Below are 20,332 nucleotides of genomic sequence, written 5' to 3' on the forward strand. Positions count from 1 at the left end.
ACCACCTTTCCTCTTTCCTGCACAAATATAACATCATACAATTGATAAAAGATGTTACAACAATCTATGGATCTTCTTTAGACCATATTTGGGCTAGCTCGACAATATCCAAATACGAATCAGGCTCCAACTACATGTACTGGTCTGATCACTCCGCGACATACATTCTGCTACCTTTTGACCACCTTTGACATTGCCAGTCCCCATTCATTTATCATCCTGCAGGCCCCTGTGATCTTTCACCTTGTTTGAAGCTATAAATAAATTAATCTCTGGATAAAGTACAGCTAAATAATAAGGTGAAAACTGAAGCTTCGCTTCATGTTGGCCTGCCATTATAATGAGCAATAAATCAACAACATACATTTTATGGTGCATTGAAAAGGAACATTACTTAGGGTCAACAGTGACATAGTATGTTCTTGCCGTTGAAGCAATTGATCCCATTGGTAGTGTTTACAAGGCTCCAAGTGAGACGCAAAAACAGTTGTGATGTGAGCAACCATGGAAGCTGTAGAATGGGATTCTGATGGAGCTCATTTATGAGAGGTGGTATACAAGTGGTGGTGAGGTTTGGGGGGCAATCTAAGCAGGATATGCTATTGCAACATCCAAGAGCTACATCGACAAGCAATGTGATAACTGAATTAGCTGCTGGAGAATATAATGGGGATGGTTATGAAGCGAGCTCAACGGAGCGAGCTTTGGAGCGAGGTTTTTTTTTTTTTTTGAGGGCCGCCACCACTACCTCCCATTGCCGCCCCTCACCACCCATTGCCACCACCACCTAAGTCCACCACTAGTGGTTAGTGGTGCTAGCTTACTGCCACCATGAGCCACCCCTAATCCTACCACCACTGCCCATTGCCACCCCTCCCACCACTATAGCAGCCAAGCACTCTCTCTCTCTCTCTCTCTCTCTCTCTCTAAACTGCCAAGGCACTAGCAATTTTTATAGTGCCTTGGGTATCTTTGTATCAAACCCTCTCCCTTTCTCCCTCTCATGATCCCTCCAGCCCATCCCCTCTCTCCCCCCCCCCCCCCCCCCCCCCCCTCTCTCTCTCTCTCTCTCTCTCTCTCTCTCTCTCTCTCTCTCTCTCTCTCTCTCTCTCTCTCTCTCTCTCTCTCTCTCTCTCTCTCTCATGGCGGACATTGGGGCAATGGAGAAGAACAAAATTGATTGTGCACATTATGTTCACTGCAAGTTCGAGAGTCTGAGTACCACACACTACTAGAGTGCTCAACTTTTGGTTACATCCGAACTTGCTTCCCTCACATTTTCAACCATGACTTAGATCTACACACTTTCCTCTCCGAGCCACAGTGTGGCTGGGAGACAGCCACAGTGTGGGCTCTCCATTGCAACTCTCATCACCACAATTTTGAAGCATCAAGTATCACTCATCAACCACACACATACTACATCACACGTAACATTGGTCCCATGGGTCATAATTGACCTCCGAGGACGATATAAAATCTCTTTCTCTCTCTCTCTCTCTCTCTCTCTCTCTCTCTCTCTCTCTCTCTCTCTCTCCCCGATGACGACTCTGATGATTGAGTAAAATCATGCCTTGAGCTTGTTAATGCAAGCTTTAAGATTTTGATTCTCTTCCATGTCCCAATTGAGGGCCGTTTGGAGGTGTTCAATGCAGCCAAGCTTGCCTCGAGCTGCCATGACAACCACAAAGCTTGATAGTGTCCTCACAGGGTTTTTGGGTTGTAGTCTTCTCTTTGGTTGTCATATCGTCCACGATGGGGCTAGGTTGGCTTGCAACATAGGAGCATCGGCTATAGTGTGTGAGTGTGTAGACTAGTGTAAACCTAAAAGATATTGTACGTGGCTACCGCGTGGGCTAGGGTCGAGTGTGAAGGGAAAAGGGAGGCACATCAAGGTTGAGCAAGGCTAAGCGCAGCGGGACTGAACTACAATGTTGAATTGTGAGGCTGATCAAGGTAGAGCTGTGAGGCACTGCAAGGTAGAGCTACAAGAATGTACTGCGAGGCGGAAGACGGTGCGTAGAGAGTGAATACATGTGGGCTTGCAACGAACAAAACTAAGATCTAACACCACCTCATAAGGCGGCCCTTCACGCGTGGGGGAGGCCAACAATGGAACAATGGAGAGGAGGGTACTTGTGCGTGCACGCGCGCGCGCGCGCGAGAGAGAGAGAGAGAGAGAGAGAGAGAGAGAGAGAGAGAGAGAGAGAGAGAGAGAGAGAGAGAGAGAGAGAGAGAGAAGAAAAGAGGGGGGGGGGGGGGGGGGGGGGATTGCGAGAGGGAGAGAGGAGTGAAACAATGCTCTCCCACTCTCTCCCTCTCACAATCCCCCCCCCCCCCCTCTTTGCGCCCTCTCTCTCTCTCTCTCTCTCTCTCTCTCTCTCTCTCTCTCTCTCTCTCAATGCAGCCGTTTACTAGTAGACAACAGTCCACTCTTTTGATCATAACTTCTTCATCCGAACTCCGATTTGGGTGATCTATAGCCTCAATCGAAGAGCACGAAGTCCTCTACGCATTGATGTAAAGACAGAAATTTTCAGAGTTATGGAAGGCGTTTCTGTAGCAGCATTTCCGAAGTGAACAGGTTCAACAAAATTGATTCTCTTCTCCTATTTTACATACAATGTCTTCCGGCACTTGCAAGGGTTCTTCTTCTTCAACAAGGTCCACAACCATTGTGGAAAATGATCCAAAATCTCCTAAGTGTGGAGATAGCAACACAACCACCCAACCAACGACATCGGAAACCATGATCATGGCGTACTTGGTATCATTGCAAGAGACCGTAAACAAACAAGGCGAAGACTTACGAGCACTTGCAATGGAGAATGGCACACTAAGGGTACTTGTGGTTGAGAATGAGAATCTCAAGAGGACACTTGAGATGCAAACAACACGTTTGATGCAACTTGAAGAGGAAGTCAAGGAATGTAAACGCTCTCTTGTGGACTTGAATGCTTTGAAGGAGCGGATGAGCAAAGTAGAGCATGACCATGTATTGAAAGAGGAGAAATTTGACACTATGAGCCGGGATGTATGCGACATGAAAAATGTATGCACAAACAAGTCTTGGGCTGATGTATGTGGTAGCAATGTGGTTTCTAATTCCTCACTCATGCAAGCTATGGTTCAAACAAAGAATGTTGAGAATGTAGATGTGGAGGAGTTGAAGGAACGGGAGCGGCGTTCCAAAAACATTGTTATTCGTGGAATTCCCGAAGAGAAGTTAGAGACACCTCCTTCTCTTGCCATTGTTATTGAAGATTTCTTCAAAACCCACTTTGGCATGTCCGGAGTTATGGTCTATGGAGCACATAGAGTGGGGAAGCAAGGAGCTCCTCGCTCGGGAGAACGGCCAATTGTATGCACCATGCCGGATGAGACCAAGCGAAAGATTATCCTTGATAATGGTTGGATCTATTTGAGGAATACAAAATGTTTTGTATGTGAAGATCGCACTATTAAGCAACAAAATATGCGTCGCAAGGCATATGAGGAAAAGAATAATAAAAACAAGGAAATCTCTCATGAAGAAAATGTGCCCAAGGAGGAGGCAAGTCTCTCAAGCAAATAGGGATGCGTGACCTATGAGACCGAGTTACAATTGAAAATATGCTTTTGGAATTGTAATGGATACCCATGGAATGCGGGGGTTGGCATTGATGAACTAACAAGAAAAGCCGATGTTGTACTTCTTGTTGAAACTTGGGAGCATGATACACAAAGGATTAACGTCTTGGAGGATTACAATGTACATTCATTGATGTGGTCAAAGAATCTCAAGCAACGAAGAGGACAAGGAGGGTTAGCATGTATGGTTAAGAAAGGATTGGAAGATTTTGTATCAATTGTGAAAGATGACAAGTACAAACGTTATGTATGGCTGAAAATTATGACACCAAAAAGAGCACCCATTTTTGTAGCCGGTTGCTACATTCCTCATCATGATTCTCCCTTTTATGCTTGCATGGATAGAGATCAACCATTTTCTGATTTGGAAGAGGACATTGCTTATTTCAAAGGTGAAGGTGATGTTATTGTATTTGGGGATATGAATGCTCGCACAAAAACATTGCAACATGATACTCAACAATTTGATATGCCATACATTTCAAGGGAGTTGGAGGAAGTTCACTTGTATGATCGTACTTCAATGGATGAGAAAGAGCCGGATCACTATGGAAAGTTACTTTTACACATGTGTAATAGCACGGGTATGCTCATTGCCAATGGTGTATCTTTGTGGAGTGGAACCAATGGATTTACATGTAGAAGACATAATGGGGATAGTGTGATTGACTATATGCTACTCTCTGAAGCCATCATGTATCGCATAAAGAGTTTTATGTTTGGTCAATGGACCCCGGAATCCGACCATCGCACCTTATGTATTGACCTTTCATGTGGAGAAGCAACTAAGCATGATAATCTCAGACAAAGGAAAGAGAAGTTATCACTATGTATGGATTTCAAACGGGCACCAATGTACATTGAAATGGTTGAGCAAAAATTATGGATGACAAAGCTTCAATGTGATGCACCATTGGAAACTAAATGGGAAGCTTTCAAGAAAGCTATTTGTTCTTGTGCGGAAGAATTCTTTGCCATAAAGCATCTCCATGGTATCAACAAAGATAGATCACGCAAAAGGTGGTTTGATAAAGAATGTCAAGATGCTCGAAAGTCCTTGATAAAGCTTGATGCAACTATGGACAAAGACAACTATCAAAGTCATTTGCATACATACAAGGCATTGATTCAAAAGAAGAGAAGAAGATGGGAAGTAAAGCAACAAGAATTTCAAGTCCAAGAAAAGGCACATGCATGTGGAAGATTTTGGAGAAACTTGAGAGGCAAGCGGGTTGAGAATTTTGGTAACTTGAGTTTAGTGGATATGTACACACATTGTAGGCAATTATATGAGCAAGAAAATACTAAAAAAATGCCATTTTATGGTTCACTCCCATGTATGCCATCTTTTTTTACTATTGAGGATGTATGCGGTGGGCTTGAAAAGTTGGCCACTCGCAAAGCGGGAGATCTTCAAGGTATCAAGCCGGAGATGATCAAATGGACGGGAGATTTTACCCATGAGTGGATGTGTGATATGTTCAACCTTGCACTTCAACATGGTATGCCTTATGATTGGAGTACTAATTGGGTTAAGCCTTTGCATAAAGGAGGGGATGTAAAGAATGTAAGCAACTACCGGACTATAATGATTGGGTCTCTTATGGCAAAGTTATTTGGGTGCATAATGGAGATGAAATTGAGTGATTGGGCTGAAGAGAATGACAAGCGTGCAAAGGGACAAGCGGGTTTTCGTCGATGCCATAGCACCATTGATCATCTTGTCACTCTTCGTGTTCTCATGGAGGAAAGTCGGTTGAAAGGCAAGCGATTGTATTGTTGTTTTGTGGACTTTAAGAAAGCCTTTGATATGATTCCACGTAACAATTTGTGGAGAAGGATGGAAGAACTCCAAGTGCCAAGTGAGTTTATGCTTGCGGTTTCTCGAATCTATGAGAAGGTGATTTGTCAATTGCGCATGGGAAGAGAAATTTCAGAAATTTTTGTAAGCACTATTGGGGTTAAACAAGGATGTCCATTGTCACCAACTCTCTTTGGTCTATGCATCGATCAATTGGAACAAATGGTACTTGACTTTATGCAAGAAGAAGGCATTGAAGAGGTCACTATTTGCAATGCGGTAATCATGCTTTTGTTGTATGCGGATGATGTAGTGCTTCTAGCACACACTTTAGAAGATGCACAAAAGCTTATGGTTGTCCTTGAGAACTTTTGCTTGCATAGTGGGCTGATTGTAAATGAATCCAAAACAAAGGTTATGCTTGTGAAAACCAACCATAAGGAGAAGCCATGCATTGTGTACAACAACGAGACACTTGAAGTTGTTGAGAGCTTTAAGTACCTTGGCCTTGAGGTTCCATCCAATCACAAGTGGCATGAATGTGCTATGCGTCGTTTGGAAGCGGGAAAGAGAGCTTATTATGCATTTGAGAACATGTGTAATGCGGGAAACATCAAGTGTTGGGTTCTCAAGAAGTATCTTTTTGATGCATTGGTGACACCGGTTCTTCTTTATGAAGTTGAAGTGTGGGGTGGGAGCATCTCAAAGTCTACTTGGAAAGAGTTTGAGAATGTCCAAAAGCGTTTTCTTACAAACTTTCTCCAAGTTAAGACACAAACACCATATATGCTCCTACTTCTTGAGTCGGGATCTCTTTCAATTGAGGTTATGGGCATGGAAAGGGTTGTGGAGTACATGATAAAGATGCGTCAAAACCCCTCACATCGACTTCCTACAATTGCATGGGAAGCAAGCAAAAAAGTTCAAAAGACGCATAAAAGCAAGATCTTGAGCACGGGATGGATGCAAGACATAAAGAAGTGGTTTGGGAGATGGGATGCATTACACTTGCTACATGATGCTTCAATTGACTCTCAAGTGAATGAAGCTTTTCTACAACGCCAATGTATTACGGCTTGGGAGAAATCCGGTGGGTCACGCTTCATACATTACACCACCTATATTGCCCCCAACTACAAAACCATGTTCTTCGCTGAGAGAGGAAACCGTACTCACACTTACATGCTTGAGCCTATTCCCTTGTCCGCGATACGCACTATCGCAGCAATTCGGCTTAGCTCCCATTTCCTTCGATGCGAGATAGGGCGTTGGGGCAATGGAGAAGAGTCAAATCGATTGTGCACATTATGCTCACTACAAGTTCGAGAGTCTGAGTACCACACACTACTAGAGTGCTCAGCTTTTGATCACATCCGAACTTGCTTCTCTCACATTTTCAGCCATAACTTAGACCTACACACTTTCCTCTCCCAGCCAAAGTGTGGGCTCTCCATTGCGACTCTCATCACTACAATTTTGGAGCATCGAGAGTCACTCATCAGCCGTACACATACTACATCACATGTAACTTTGGTCCCATAGGTCATATTTGACCTCCGAGGACGATAATAAAATCTATCTATCTATCTCTCTCTCTCTCTCTCTCTCTCTCTCTCTCTCTCTCTCTCTCTCTCTCTCTCTCAACCCCCCTATCAGAGTAAAAAAATAAACAAGGTAAAGTGTTTTTAACCGGTTAAAATTTTAAAAATCTCAACTATATTTTGAGTTGTCCTTGAAGAAAATCGAGAAATTCACAAGTTTTAGTGTAAATACCTTCAATTTTTAACCTTAAAAACGAGAGAATTTCAAGTTTGCCCTTATTTTCTTTGGTTAGGGAAAATGTATTTTTCTAGTGCGGCCCCTGTCCTGCCCCCCCCCCCCGCCCTTTCTCTCTCTTTTTGCTACTCCTCTCTATATGCCCCCTATCTCCCCATTCTCTTCCTCTCCATCCACCCACCCCCTCCCTCCCTTAGCCCCCCCACTCCCCCCTCTGTGTGTGTGTGTGTGTGTGTGTGTGTGTGTGTGTGTGTGTGTGTGTGTCCCCTCTCTTTCTCTCTCCCCATCTCCTCTTCTCTCTCTCTCTTGCCCCCCCCCCCCCCCCCCCCCCCCCAAACTCTCTCTATATCTCTCTCTCTACCCATTTTCGTCCCTTTTGTCTTAGAGTGAGAGAGATAGAAAGGGGGGAGAGAGAAAGAGAGACAGAGGGAGAGAGTGAATGAGTGATTGCAAGAGAGAAGAAGAAGAAGAAGAAATAAAATTTTAACGTCGTAAGAAACTATCCCAAGAGACCTTGAAGATCTATCCGGTGACGAGGGTTGGAGAGAGAGAGAGAGAGAGAGAGAGAGAGAGAGAGAGAGGAGGTGGAGGGGATGGGAAGAGAAATATGGGGGGACAAAGAAGGGGGCGGAGAGAGTGGCATGCGCACGCATGCGCACACACACACACACACAGAGGGGGCGAGCGGGTGAAGAACAGAGAGGGGGGGTGGGAGAGCGTTTCTTTTTTTTTCAAATAAAGAGAAAAAAAAGAGTGAAAAAGAGTTTAAGCCAAAATTAAAAAAAGAGCTCTCCCAAGTAAAGCAATAGCGATATCAATATTGCTTTGCTTGGGAGAGCTCTTTTTTTTTTGCCTTAAGCTCCTTTAGTAGCTTTGCTTGAGAGAGCTCCTCTTTTTTTTTGGACATAAACTCCTTTTCACTCCTCTCTTCCTCTCACAATCCCCCCCCCCCCCCCCCTCTGCGCTCTCTCTCTCTCTCTCTCTCACTCTCTCTCTCTTATCAGAGTAAAAAAACAAACAGGGTAAAGTGTTTTCAACCGGCTGAAAGTTTAAAAATCTCGGGTATATTTTGAGCTGTCCTTGAAGAAAATCGAGAAATTCACAAATTTTAGTGTAAATACCGGCAAAACCTTCAATTTTTAACCTTAAAAACAAGAGAATTTCAAGTTTGCCCTTATTTTCTTCGGTTAGGGAAAATGTATTTTTCTAGAGAGAGAGAGAGAGAGAGAGAGAGAGAGAGAGAGAGAGAGAGAGAGGTTATATAATGATAGGGAAAGAGAGAGGAAGAAGAGTCAAATCTTGAGGAAGGAAGGGCGATTGTTGGAGGAGGGAGGGCGGATAGAGGAGTAGATGGAGAGAGGAGGTGGAGGAGAGGGAGGATGTTGGAGGAGGAGCAAGGGAAGAGGAGGAAGCACATGGGCGGCAAGAGGAGGAAGGGGAGATAGAGAGGGTGGCCCTCAAAAAAAAAAAAAAAAGCTCGCTCCGTTGAGCTCGCTCGAAGACCTAACTCGAATATAATTACCTTCAATGGATCGACATACTGTTGTGCTATCCCAAAGATTTGACACCTGCAAGAGATCTAGATTGTACAATGAATCAAATCATGCATGATACGAAGACCTCCATCTTTGAAATATGTCAGTCAACATACCAAAGCATCCCTATAGTACAACTAGAGGAATGGATCCTCAAAGACAAAGACGGTGTGTGGGATTCTATGATATCATTGGCAAACGTCAAAAATGTCATATCTAAACACGGACGGGATGGTAGGGTGGAAGAGAGGCAATGGTCATCTAGTCCACGTCCAGTGGTGGAGATTAGACCAGTGGTGGAGCTTCTGAAACTGGCCCGTGGGGCGGTAAGCGTTGGCTTTCACCCGAAATTCTTTACTTTAAACACACACACAGAGCACTTTGCAAGAGAACCTGCGACGGGAATTAACACTTAAGAACACACACGGCTCGGAAGCTAGAATGCTCCGAGCAGACGCCGACAACCTGTAGGTCCCAAAATTGGCGCCCCTTTCGGTATTTCTTTATTCTTTAAGAGGGTAAATTACAAAGTAAGGTCCTGGGAATTCTTCACATGTATCCACCTAGATACCATTCGATTTGGCCAAATTTTAGCAGCATAACAACCCCAAAACTTGCGCGAAACCAATTCCCCTGTTGGAACTCGCTTCTACTGGCGTATACCCTCTGATTCCTGCCCAAAAACAATAAATTCAGCACGCTGTATTACTGGTTTTTGCCCTGTTTTCAGCCCCAAAGAGTCCCCTAACTGTTCTCTGCCAGTGGGGCACGATTCCCAATGGTCCTAGCGTCTGCATGGCTGAAAAACAGTCAATTTACAACGCATACACAACGCTGAATTTGCACCTGTACGGTGAGGTTATGACCCTCACCAGTGTCTGCTTTGGACTAGCAGTTAGCTACCCCTGTTCCTGCTTAAGGAGGCTCTTGCCTCAGCACAAAAGCATGAACCCACACAGCTATACATCAGTCAAATGAAGAGCCCTCTTGTGGGGCATCACATAACTGCACGTAGGGGGGAGAGAGAGAGCAATGTGTAGTGTGTAAGTCATCACTCTTAGCACCACACTGTACATAGAGGGAAAGGAAGCACTCCATATCTCTTAACCTGTGAGACAGGTTCTCAATGAAGCATCCTCCCATCATAAATCGAGCGCCCCCTCTTCTACCCTTAACCTGTAATGCATATGTGAACAAATAGATGCAAAAAGGGGAAGATTTCCATGGCTGCCAAAACCTGCGTATCGCTAAAAACGCAGCAAAACAGCCCTGTAAACACACATCTGATGCCTTCCAATGTTGAAAATGAGCTCCTTGGACCTAGGCAAAGTCATGGGAAGCTCAAAAATGGAGAGAAATGGCTGAAAATCAGAGTTAACAGCCTCCAAAACTGCTCCAAAAAGTCAGTTACGAGTTCTCTTCTCCTAGACTTGGTAAATTGACCAAAAATTGCCACTTGGTACTCATACATGCAATTTCCCCGCATTTGGCTTCTCGCTTAATGTCAGGCCAAGGGCCAAACCAAGGGGTCACGGACTCAGCCAAGGGCCGGCTGCCAGTGAGAAGGGGTCCGAAAGAGGCTAGGAGCCTATTAAAGGGAGGTTGGGCGGATGGACCAGGCATGGCAATCCCTTGGTGTTTACACTGGTATCAGAGCTTCAGGCTATTTTGAGAACTTGGGCACATTTTTTGCTTGGCTGCATGTTGCATGCAACCTCAAGTGGAGGAGGAAGAGGGCCGAGGCCGCAGCGTGTGCAGAAGCTCTAAGTCGGGGAAGAAGCTATTTCTGACATGCACGAAAGTGGCCGATCTTAGGCTCAGTTGGAGCGCAAGGAAATTTCAGCAAGTTTTCGTGCTTGGCCCGCCCCCAAAAGTCTGCTGCATCGTGAGTTGCTTCACCTTCTTTGCATAGCGCAGTCGACGGCACTGTCTGCAAGGAAAATTTCGTCAAAATTTTTTTTTTTCCTCTTCACTTGGGTTACGCTAATGGTCCAGTGAAGAGCCTTTACCCACGGTCTTTGGCTTGGCAAGGCGAGCTTACTTCTTCCACTTCCATCCTTGCATCGGTGGGCACACACAGCACACAAAGGCTATGGTACTGCATGTTTTACAGCCCGCATCTGCTGCAACTCGTCTTCTCAAATTTCAACACGCCAAAGCTTGGTTGCACATTTCCCGGTTTTGGTTTCTTGCATACGATGCACGCCAACTCCGTGGTGAAGGTACCTTGCTTCGTGTTCTCGAGTTTATCATCGGCTGCACCAATTGTCGGAAAATTTCAAGTTCCTCTGGCGTAGCGCATACGATGCAACCCCGCTCGTTGGCAACTTCAACTTGATCGAGACTTTCAAGAGCAGCATCGGCTGTAGACTTGCTCTTTATTTTCAAGCTACTCTTCGTTTTGGATTGCCGTTCGTTTTCGAATTCAACGTTTTTTCTAATCCAAGGTGTAATTCTACGGTTACTTATAGCAACCTGCTACGAGCTCGTTGGAATTCATGTATTCTTCTTTCTTTTCTCGCACAGTACGTCCACAACATGGATTCGGACATAGATATGCATCATGCATTTGATTTCGAGCAGTCCACACCCGTTTCGTCTACCGATGCCATGCGGACGGTTCCTCTCACGGAGAGTAATCGTGCCCCAACGGAAACAGACGATGCGTATGAGTTGCTGGACATGCAAGATTTCCATGCATTTCAAACACGCATGACTGTGCTTGAAACGAATTTTGCACAATTAAATCAGAATGTCACAGCATTATCCGATTTGATTAATTTGCATATGCGGCAACAGGCCACGGGCCCTGCTAGTCAGTCAATTCAGGAGCACGGCTCCACAGCCGGCCAAGGGCCGGCTGCTGGGCAAGGCCCTCCTCCGGGACTGCTGCACTCTCTGACCCAAAAAGAGGTGGACGATTTGTTGAAAAATACAAAGCCACCAATTTTTCGGGGAGAAGAGCGTGAGAGAAACAAGGACACCGTGAATATTTTTCTCAGTAAGTGGGATGGTATTCATGACCTTAGACGTACCCCGGATGCAGCCAAGGCGCTGCAGACAAGTCTGACTTTGGATGGCAAGGCCTACAAATGGTGGATGTCTCTCAAGGAGAAGGGCATGCTACCACAGACTTGGGCAGCTTTTGAGACTGTCTTCAGGAAGGAATTTTTACCTACCAATGAGAAGGATAGAAATTGGACCGCCTGGGACGAATGTTCTATGCGCCAGCATAAAACATTATTGGAATATGTTTCCCATTATCGGGATGTGATCCTCAAGCTGGAAGGGATGAATACCTTTCAGCAGGTGCGTGGGTTCATCCGTGGGTTAACTCCAGAGCTTAAGAAGCACGTTAAAACCCAGGATCCACAAACACTTGAGGACGCAATAGTGCAAGCTCACATCCATGATGATCCCGATGATCGGGCATTGCATAGTTCGCATGTGCATGTCACTACACCTGTTTTAACACGTCCACAACATGTGCATCATAAAAGAAAAAATGTCTCCACTGCATCAGAGACCTCCAAAAAGCCCAAGGGGTATAGAGGTCCTCTCTCAACGGAAGAGTTTGAGAAAGCCAAAAAAGAAAAGTTGTGCTTTAAATGTTTGGGAACTGGACATAGCAAAAAGGATTGTCCTAAGGGGAAATCTGCTGCTCAAGACAAGGGGAAGGAAAAAGCAATACATATGGTGCAGCTTTTACCTCTTGAATCCTCTTCCCAGTTTGCTAATGTGGAAGTAACACACACCGAGGCGGTGCATGAGTGTTGTATCACGGCCTCCATGTGGTAGAAGACTTTCGGACCACATGAGTTGGTGCGTATGCATGGCTCTATCCAAGGGCACAGGGTGCAGATCTTGGTAGACGATTGTGCGTCGCACAATTTCATCAATTATAAATTGGTGAAACGACTCAAATTGCCCCAAACCCCGAGTTCCCATCGCTACAAGGTAGCAATGATTAACGGCCATGATGCTGAGATATGGGAAACTCAGGTTAAAGATGTACCTCTGGAAATTCAAGGATACCGTACCTCTTTGGATTTCCAAGTCATGAATATGGAGAGGGCGGATGTGGTTCTTAGTCGTGAATGGTTGCATAGTTTAGGATCATCCCTTAGACGTAGCTATGAGAATAATAGTCTAATGTTCAAATCCAATGGTGTGCACGTGCTGTTGTTGGGGGAGAAGGATGTACCTTCCTCACCACTTATTTGTACAGCTGAGCTTATGAAGCTCACTTCTGATGATGCAATAGAAGAACTCTTTTTGTGTTACTCACTGTGCCATTTTATTTTCAATGTGGATGATGTTTTTAATGATGCTAAAGTTTTGAATAAAACTTCCTGAACGCCGCATTCTTCTCTCTCTCCTCTTCCAGCTATGTCTACTAATTCAAAACAAGAAAATGTTGCTAATGAATTGAAGGAACTTTTAAGGGAATTCAAGGATGTGTTCCCAGATGATTTTCCACCAGGGATACCGCCGACACGTTCTGTGCAACATGGCATAGACATGGTTGCAGGCAGTAAGCCATTGAGTAAACCGCCTTACCGAATGAGTCATTCGGAGGCTGCTGAGGTGGAATGTCAGCTTCCTGACTATCTCAGTAGAGGGTTTATTCAACCAAGTTCTTCACCATGGGCCTCTCCCATTCTCTTGGTGAAGAAAAAGGACGGTAGTATGCGCATGTGCGTAGATTACTGTGGATTAAATGCGGTTAATGTTAAGAACAAGTACCCATTGCCACGAGTAGATGAGCTGTTTGATAAGCTCACCCACGCTCGTATATTTTCAAAGATTGATTTAAGATCTGGGTATCATCAAGTATGCATCAGGCTTGCAGATATACCCAAAACAACGTTCCGAACAAGGTTTGGACATTATGAGTTTTTGGTAATGCCCTTTGGGTTAACCAATGCTCTAGCTACGTTCATGACACTCATGGATAGTGTCTTGAGACCATACTTGAAAGGGTTTGTTATCATTTTCCTCGATGACATTCTTGTATATAGTGATCTGAGGAAGAGCACTTAGTACATTTGAAACAAGTGTTTCATTTGTTACGCCAAAATCAGTTATATGCCAAGGCATCCAAATGTGATTTCCTCAAGGAGGAAATTCACTACTTGGGGCATGTTATTTCGGTTGCAGGGTTACACATGGATCAATCCAAGGTGGATGCCATTCGGAGGTGTCCCTCTCCCAAAAATTTGGAAGAGCTCCAGATTTTTTTAGGCTTTGCAGGTTTTTATCGTCGATTCGTTAAAAACTATGCCCATATTGATGTTCCCATGACAGATAAGTTGAAAGCCAAGGGAAAGACTTTTCAGTGGGGATTAGAACAACAACAAAGTTTTGACAAACTTAAGGACACATTAGCCACAACTCCTGTTTTGGCTATTGTATATCTCTTAAAGCCATTCGTTTTGGAAACGGATGCTAGTAATCGTGCGATTGGAGCAGTCCTTCTGCAGGAGGGACGGCCGATTGCATTTGAAAGCAAGAAGCTGGATTTAGCACAACAGAATTACCCTGCCTACGAACGAGAGCTCTATGAAATCGTGTCTGCTTTAAAGACATGGCGATATTATTTGTATGGTGCACAGTTCGAGATTGTGTTTGACCATGAAAGTATCAAGTGGTTCACACAACAAAGTGATTTGAAGGGTCGCAAGGCCAGGTGGACTGAGATTCTTCAGGAGTATGATGCCAAACTAAAATATCGCAAAGGGCGGTACAATGTAGTGGCTGACGCTCTCAGCCGAATGCCAGAGATCAACTCTCTCCTTTTCACGGAATTGCGGAGTGAGTTTTTGGAATCTCTCAAAGGTAAGTGCGAGCATGATACTGCATACTCCAAGGTGTGGAGCTATGTTAGAAAGAGGGATCCTTCTCACTCCAATGTTGGTAGTGGTTTTGTTTCCTCCTCACCCAGTTCTCCTCTTTCGAGTGATGAACTGCAGAGATGGAAGAATTTTTCCATAGATGATGGGTACCTACTCCACAAGGGGAGAGTGTGTGTACCGATGGACGCGGACATTCGGCGCCAAATTCTTTATGAATGTCACGATAGTCCAAGTGCAGGGCACCCGAGAATTTAGAAAACTTATGCACTCGTACGACGACAGTTTTACTGGCCAGGTTTGCATGGGTATGTTCAAGACTATGTCTTGCATTGCCAAAAGTGTCAAGTTAATAAAGCAGAGCGCCTGAAAGGAGGAGGACTCTTACATCCTTTAGAGATTCCCAATGGTAAATGGGCAAGTATCTCCATGGATTTTATTGTGGGTTTACCAACCACTATTCGAGGACATGACTCGATATGGGTGGTCGTAGACCGGTTGACTAAACTTTGTCGGTTTATTCCAACCAAGTCAACCATTAAGACTCCAGAATTAGCTAAGTTATTTGTGGACAATCTTTACCGGTTGTATGGATTTCCAAGTAACATTGTGAGTGACCGTGATCCCAAGTTTAACAGTCATTTTTGGAGGGCTATTTTTAAACGATTGGGTACACAACTTAATTTAAGTACACTGATCATCCTGAAACAGATGGTCAGACGGAACGAGTCAACCGAGTGCTAGAGGATATGCTACGAGCATACGTTAGCAAGAAGCAATCAGATTGGGAAGATTATCTTCCTATTCTTGAGTTTGCATATAATAGTGCTAAGCATGTTACAACTGGTTTTAGTCCATTCATACTTATGTATGGTTTTCAACCTAGATCACCAGTGACGGTGGGGTTGGCAACTGAGAAGCTCCAACAGGTCAAGGAGTTTCTCCAAGATCATATGGAAATGTTGAGACTTGATCGTCAAAATGTTCGACAAGCACAGGATCGGTATAAGAAGTATGCTGATGAGAAACGTCGGCAAGTTACCTTCACGGAAGGTGAGAAGGTATTTTTGCGTGTGCCAAAGCATTCAGAAAGTCTGAAGACTGGACCTACACCCAAATTATCTCCACGTTATTGTGGGTCATTCAAGATACTCAAGCGAGTTGGTGATAGGGCCTACAAACTTGAGTTACCTACGCACTCGCGTGTCCATCCGGTATTTCATGTAAGTCATTTACGTAAACGCTTGCATGGGGACGAAAATGTTATCGGCCAGCAAATATTGGTTGATTTCACTGAACCTCCCACTCAACCGCATGAACCTGAACGCATTTTAGATTTTCATGAACTCCGTACTCGTCATCATGTACGTAGTCAAGCTTTAGTCAAGTGGAAAGATCTCCTTGAAGAGGGTGCCACTTGGGAAAACATTAGTGTTCTTAAGAAGAAATTCCCCACTTTTGTTTTCGAGGACGAAAACGCTTCTCCAAGGGGGGAGTAATGTCAGGCCAAGGGCCAAACCAAGGGGTCACGGACTCGGCCAAGGGAGTGCCAGGGAGGGACCTATATGATCTTGCTCTGAGCCTAGACATCCTCTTACTATACGAATTCCAGTGCCAACCACTTCCTGTCTGCGGGTGAAACTACCGTTCACATTGGCCATACAATGTCCGACCATTTGAAACTTCAAAAAGAGGGTCTCAAAAAGTAAACAAAAATCATTGGAAAGAAACCAACAACTAAGGTTAGCATTTGCCACGTCCTCATGACATACCCCCCTCTTGAAATCGCAAACGTCCTCGATTGCATACCATAAATACATGACACTGATGATCTTGTGTTGTTAGCACTCTTTTATCATTGCATGTATCCGCAAGAAAGACTGTCAAAGCATGTGTACAAATGAGTTAATGAGACCTTCATACTTTTGTCAAACTGTACACTGCTATTGCACTGAATCCATGAGTACATTTGATGTACTAGCTCTATCATTACCCCTCCTTTGCACACGTTGGGGTGGGGCATAAGTAGGATGTAACCCAAAGGCCTCAAGGTAAAGCTGCAATACATTTGGTGACTCTGATAGTTGATGCTCTTCCATCCACTTTGCATCCATAGGTGGATAGTTCTTGAACTTCACCACACAGCACCTTGCAACCTGTCCCTTAACTTTTTACCTGTGCAAGAGGCTCTTGCCTCTGCAAACGAGCATAATTCCACAACCTGTGACGTACCACCCACGACCAAGTAAGCACGAATTTCAAGATGATTTACCAATGCGTCATAGAATCCAAGCAATCGCCTCAGAGAATCGACAAGCAGCGTGTCACCTGGCATACCCACATCACTCCCACAGGAGATCTTGTGCCCAATCTACCACCGTGAGACCTCTCCCTATCTAATCTTGGTTCATACTTGCAAACCCTAAAAACGCAGCAAAAAATCAGCCCTAATTTGACCACTTTTTGGTAGGGCAAACATGAGGAATTTCATGTCTGTCCTTTGAAGAGTAACCCTCTTCCATAATGCCCTTCCCTTTGTCGGCCATAGTGTAATCCCACGTTCTTGTACTCTGTGTCTTTACCCAAAACAACCGAGGCTCACTCTTTGAGGAAAAAGTGATTGATGTCCTAGCGATGGAACCATGAATCCAGCCTATTCAATCCAAAAAGGGCGGTAGACCTTAGACTTAAACTTTATTTGCTTTCACCCATTTAATTTGTTGCCCACTTTCCTGTACTTTCAAGACACAACAAAGGGGAAAGGGATACATGCTGCTAGATTGCACCTGTATGAGAAGATCGACACCAGATTGGCCCCTAAATAGGAGGGTAAATTACAAAGTAAGGTCCTGGGAATTCTTCACGTGTATCCACCTAGATACCATTCGATTTGGCCAACTTTCGGGAGCATAACAGCCCCAAAACTTGCGCCAAAACTAATTCCTCTACTGGAACTCGCTTCTACTGGCGTATACCCTCTGATTCCTACCCAAAAACAATAAATTCAGCACGATGTATTTACTGGTTTTTGCCCTATTTTCAGCCCCAAACAGCCCCCTAATTGTTCTCTGCCAATGGGGCATAATTCCCAATGGTCTTGGCGTCCGTATGGCTGAAAAACAATCAATTTACAGCGCATACACAGCGCTGAATTTGCACCTGTACGGTGAGGTTATGACACTCACCGGTGCCTGCTTTGGAGTAGCAGTTAGCTACCCCTGTTCCTGCTCAAGGAGGCTCTTGCCTCAGCACAAAAGCATGAACCCACACAGCTGTACATCAGTCAAATGAAGAGCCCTCTTGTGGGGCATCACATGACTGCACGTAGGGGAGAGAGAGAGAGAGAGAGCAATGTGTACTGTGCAGGTCATCACTCCTAGCACCACACTGTACATAGAGGGAAAGGAAGCACTCCATATCTCTTAACCTGTGAGATAGGCTCTCAATGAAGCATCCTCCCATCATAAATCGAGCGCCCCCTCTTCTGCCCTTAACCTGTAATGCATCTATGAACAAATAGATGCAAAAAGGGGAAGATTTCCATGGTTGCGAAAACCTGCGTATCGCTGAAAACGAAGCAAAATAGCCCTGTAAACACGCATCTGATGCCTTCCAATGTTGAAAATGAGCTCCTTGGACCTAGGCAAAGTCATGGGAAGCTCAAAAATGGAGAGAAATGGCTGAAAATCATAGTTAACAGCCTCCAAAATTGCTCCAAAAAGTCAAATACGAGTTCTCTTCTCCTAGAATTGGTAAATTGACAAAAAAGTGTCACTTGGCACTCATACATGCAATTTTCCCGCATTTGGCTTCCCGCTTAAAAATCTCTCAACTGGTGCATGATTTGACTTTATAGAAGAGTAATAAAATGTTCCCATGGTCATATCGAAGGAAATGACGCGAACACATTTCACGGCCCAAAATAGCAGTTCCCTAAATTTTAGGAAATGATTCCGTTGGGCTCCCATTGGTCTTCTGACCATCTATCCTCATTGGGACCGCATCCAAAAATGCAATGCGGCCCAAATGCAAGATACTTTCAGTTGGTGATCCCACCTTGACTTTATGCTTTTATTGAGTTCACTTCCTAGTATCCACCAACTTGCTAAGTGCCACGGAGGGACCTATATGATCTTGCTCTGAGACTAGACATCCTCTTACTATACGAATTCCAGTGCCAACCACTTCCTGTCTACGGGTGAAACTACCGTTCACATTGGCCATACAATGTCTGACCATTTGCAACTTCAAAAAGAGGGTCTCAAAAAGTAAACAAAAATCATTGGAAAGAAACCAACAACTAAGGTTAGCAGTTGCCACGTCCTCGTGACAGCTTCTATTCCACAAGAGCTCAAAGGTTATGCAAAGAGCCAGATGCAAGCCATGCGCAAAATATAGGATGAGTTTTTAGAGCTGGAAATGGCAAGAGGCATTGTCACCAGCGTATGACTACTATCTACCCTTTTTGTTGATTTCTTTCTTATTATTTATTTATTCACTTTTTGGAAACACCCCTCGGGAAATCTAACTGCCCTGCATTGCATAGCTAGTGTGGAACTGTTCAGAGGGAGTCGAGGCCTGAGGGCAAGAGAGCACTAAGATTGGACAAAGACTATGGTTAGCCAAAGTGGGGTCATTGACTAGCCAAAGTGGAATCCTTTGCTACAGAGGCTACATTTTAGTTCTTGGTGTGGCTGCAGTGTACAAAGAGGGTCAGATGACCTAGAAAGATACAATGGCAGCATCTCCTAAAATTTAGGCAACTGCTATTTTGGGACTTGAAAATGTGTTTGCGTCATTACCTTCGGAATGACAAGGGGAACATTTTATTACTCTGCCGTGAAGTCAAACGGGCAACCAGTCGGGAGATTTTTAGGCGGCAACCCCGAAACGGGAAATAGCTTGTAAATGTGCCAAGTGGCACATTTCTGTGCACTTTCCTCATGCAAGAAGAAGTGGCGCTGAATTTATAACTGGGAGGCTCATTTTCAAGTTTCCATTCACAGGTTAAGATCTATGGAGTGCTTCCTTTCCCTCTTATGTACAGTGCGGTGCCAGGAGTGATGCCCTGCACGCTACGCACTGCCCTCTCTCTTCCCTATGGCAGTATGTTATGCCCCTCTAGTGGGATTTTCAATTGACCAATGTACAATTGTATGGGTTCATGCACGATTGCCGAGGCAAGAGCCTCTTGCACACGTACTGTGGGGGATTAGCCGCAGGTACAGGTGATTTGGAGAGGTTTCACGTCCGAAATCTCGTCTGATTCAAAGGGCAAGTAGCCCTACGAGTGCGGGAGCTCGAGGACTTGCTACGGATGCGAACGACACGAGAAAAGGAGCCCGAAACAGTAAATTACAGTCTGCTGTGTATTTTTGCAGGTTTAGGGTTTTGGCCCTAAACGGACCCTAATACCCCCAAGAGATTCGGGGACGCGAGGGGACCACTGTACAGGTGATCTGACGCATTTTCGGGACTGAAAACAGAGAATTTAGCGTGCTGCAGATTCTCGCCAGGTTTTGCAAAGTATCCATATGAGTCGGGAAAGTCATTCAATGCGTGGGAATACTGACTGTGAAGGGTCCTAGTACAGTAATGCTGCGAAAATCGGGCCGGAACAGTTGAAATTCATTCAAGGTTGTGCGGGGCAGCTTGTAGGGAACCACAATGTTTATTCCCTCTTTTAAACAATAAAGAAATACCGAAAGGGGCGCATACGTTAGGGGCCAGTCTGGTGT

At 44.7% G+C, this 20,332-nt stretch overlaps 1 pseudogene; it reads left to right on the plus strand.

Moving 5' to 3' along the window:
• Positions 1-416: 416 nt before the first annotated feature.
• Positions 417-19,005, plus strand: LOC147421447 (uncharacterized; annotated as a pseudogene).
• Positions 19,006-20,332: the final 1,327 nt, after the last annotated feature.

Source organism: Adiantum capillus-veneris, chromosome 27, assembly GCF_014529385.1.
Source record: "Adiantum capillus-veneris isolate H3 chromosome 27, ASM1452938v2, whole genome shotgun sequence".
Classification (NCBI taxonomy): domain Eukaryota; kingdom Viridiplantae; phylum Streptophyta; class Polypodiopsida; order Polypodiales; family Pteridaceae; genus Adiantum; species Adiantum capillus-veneris.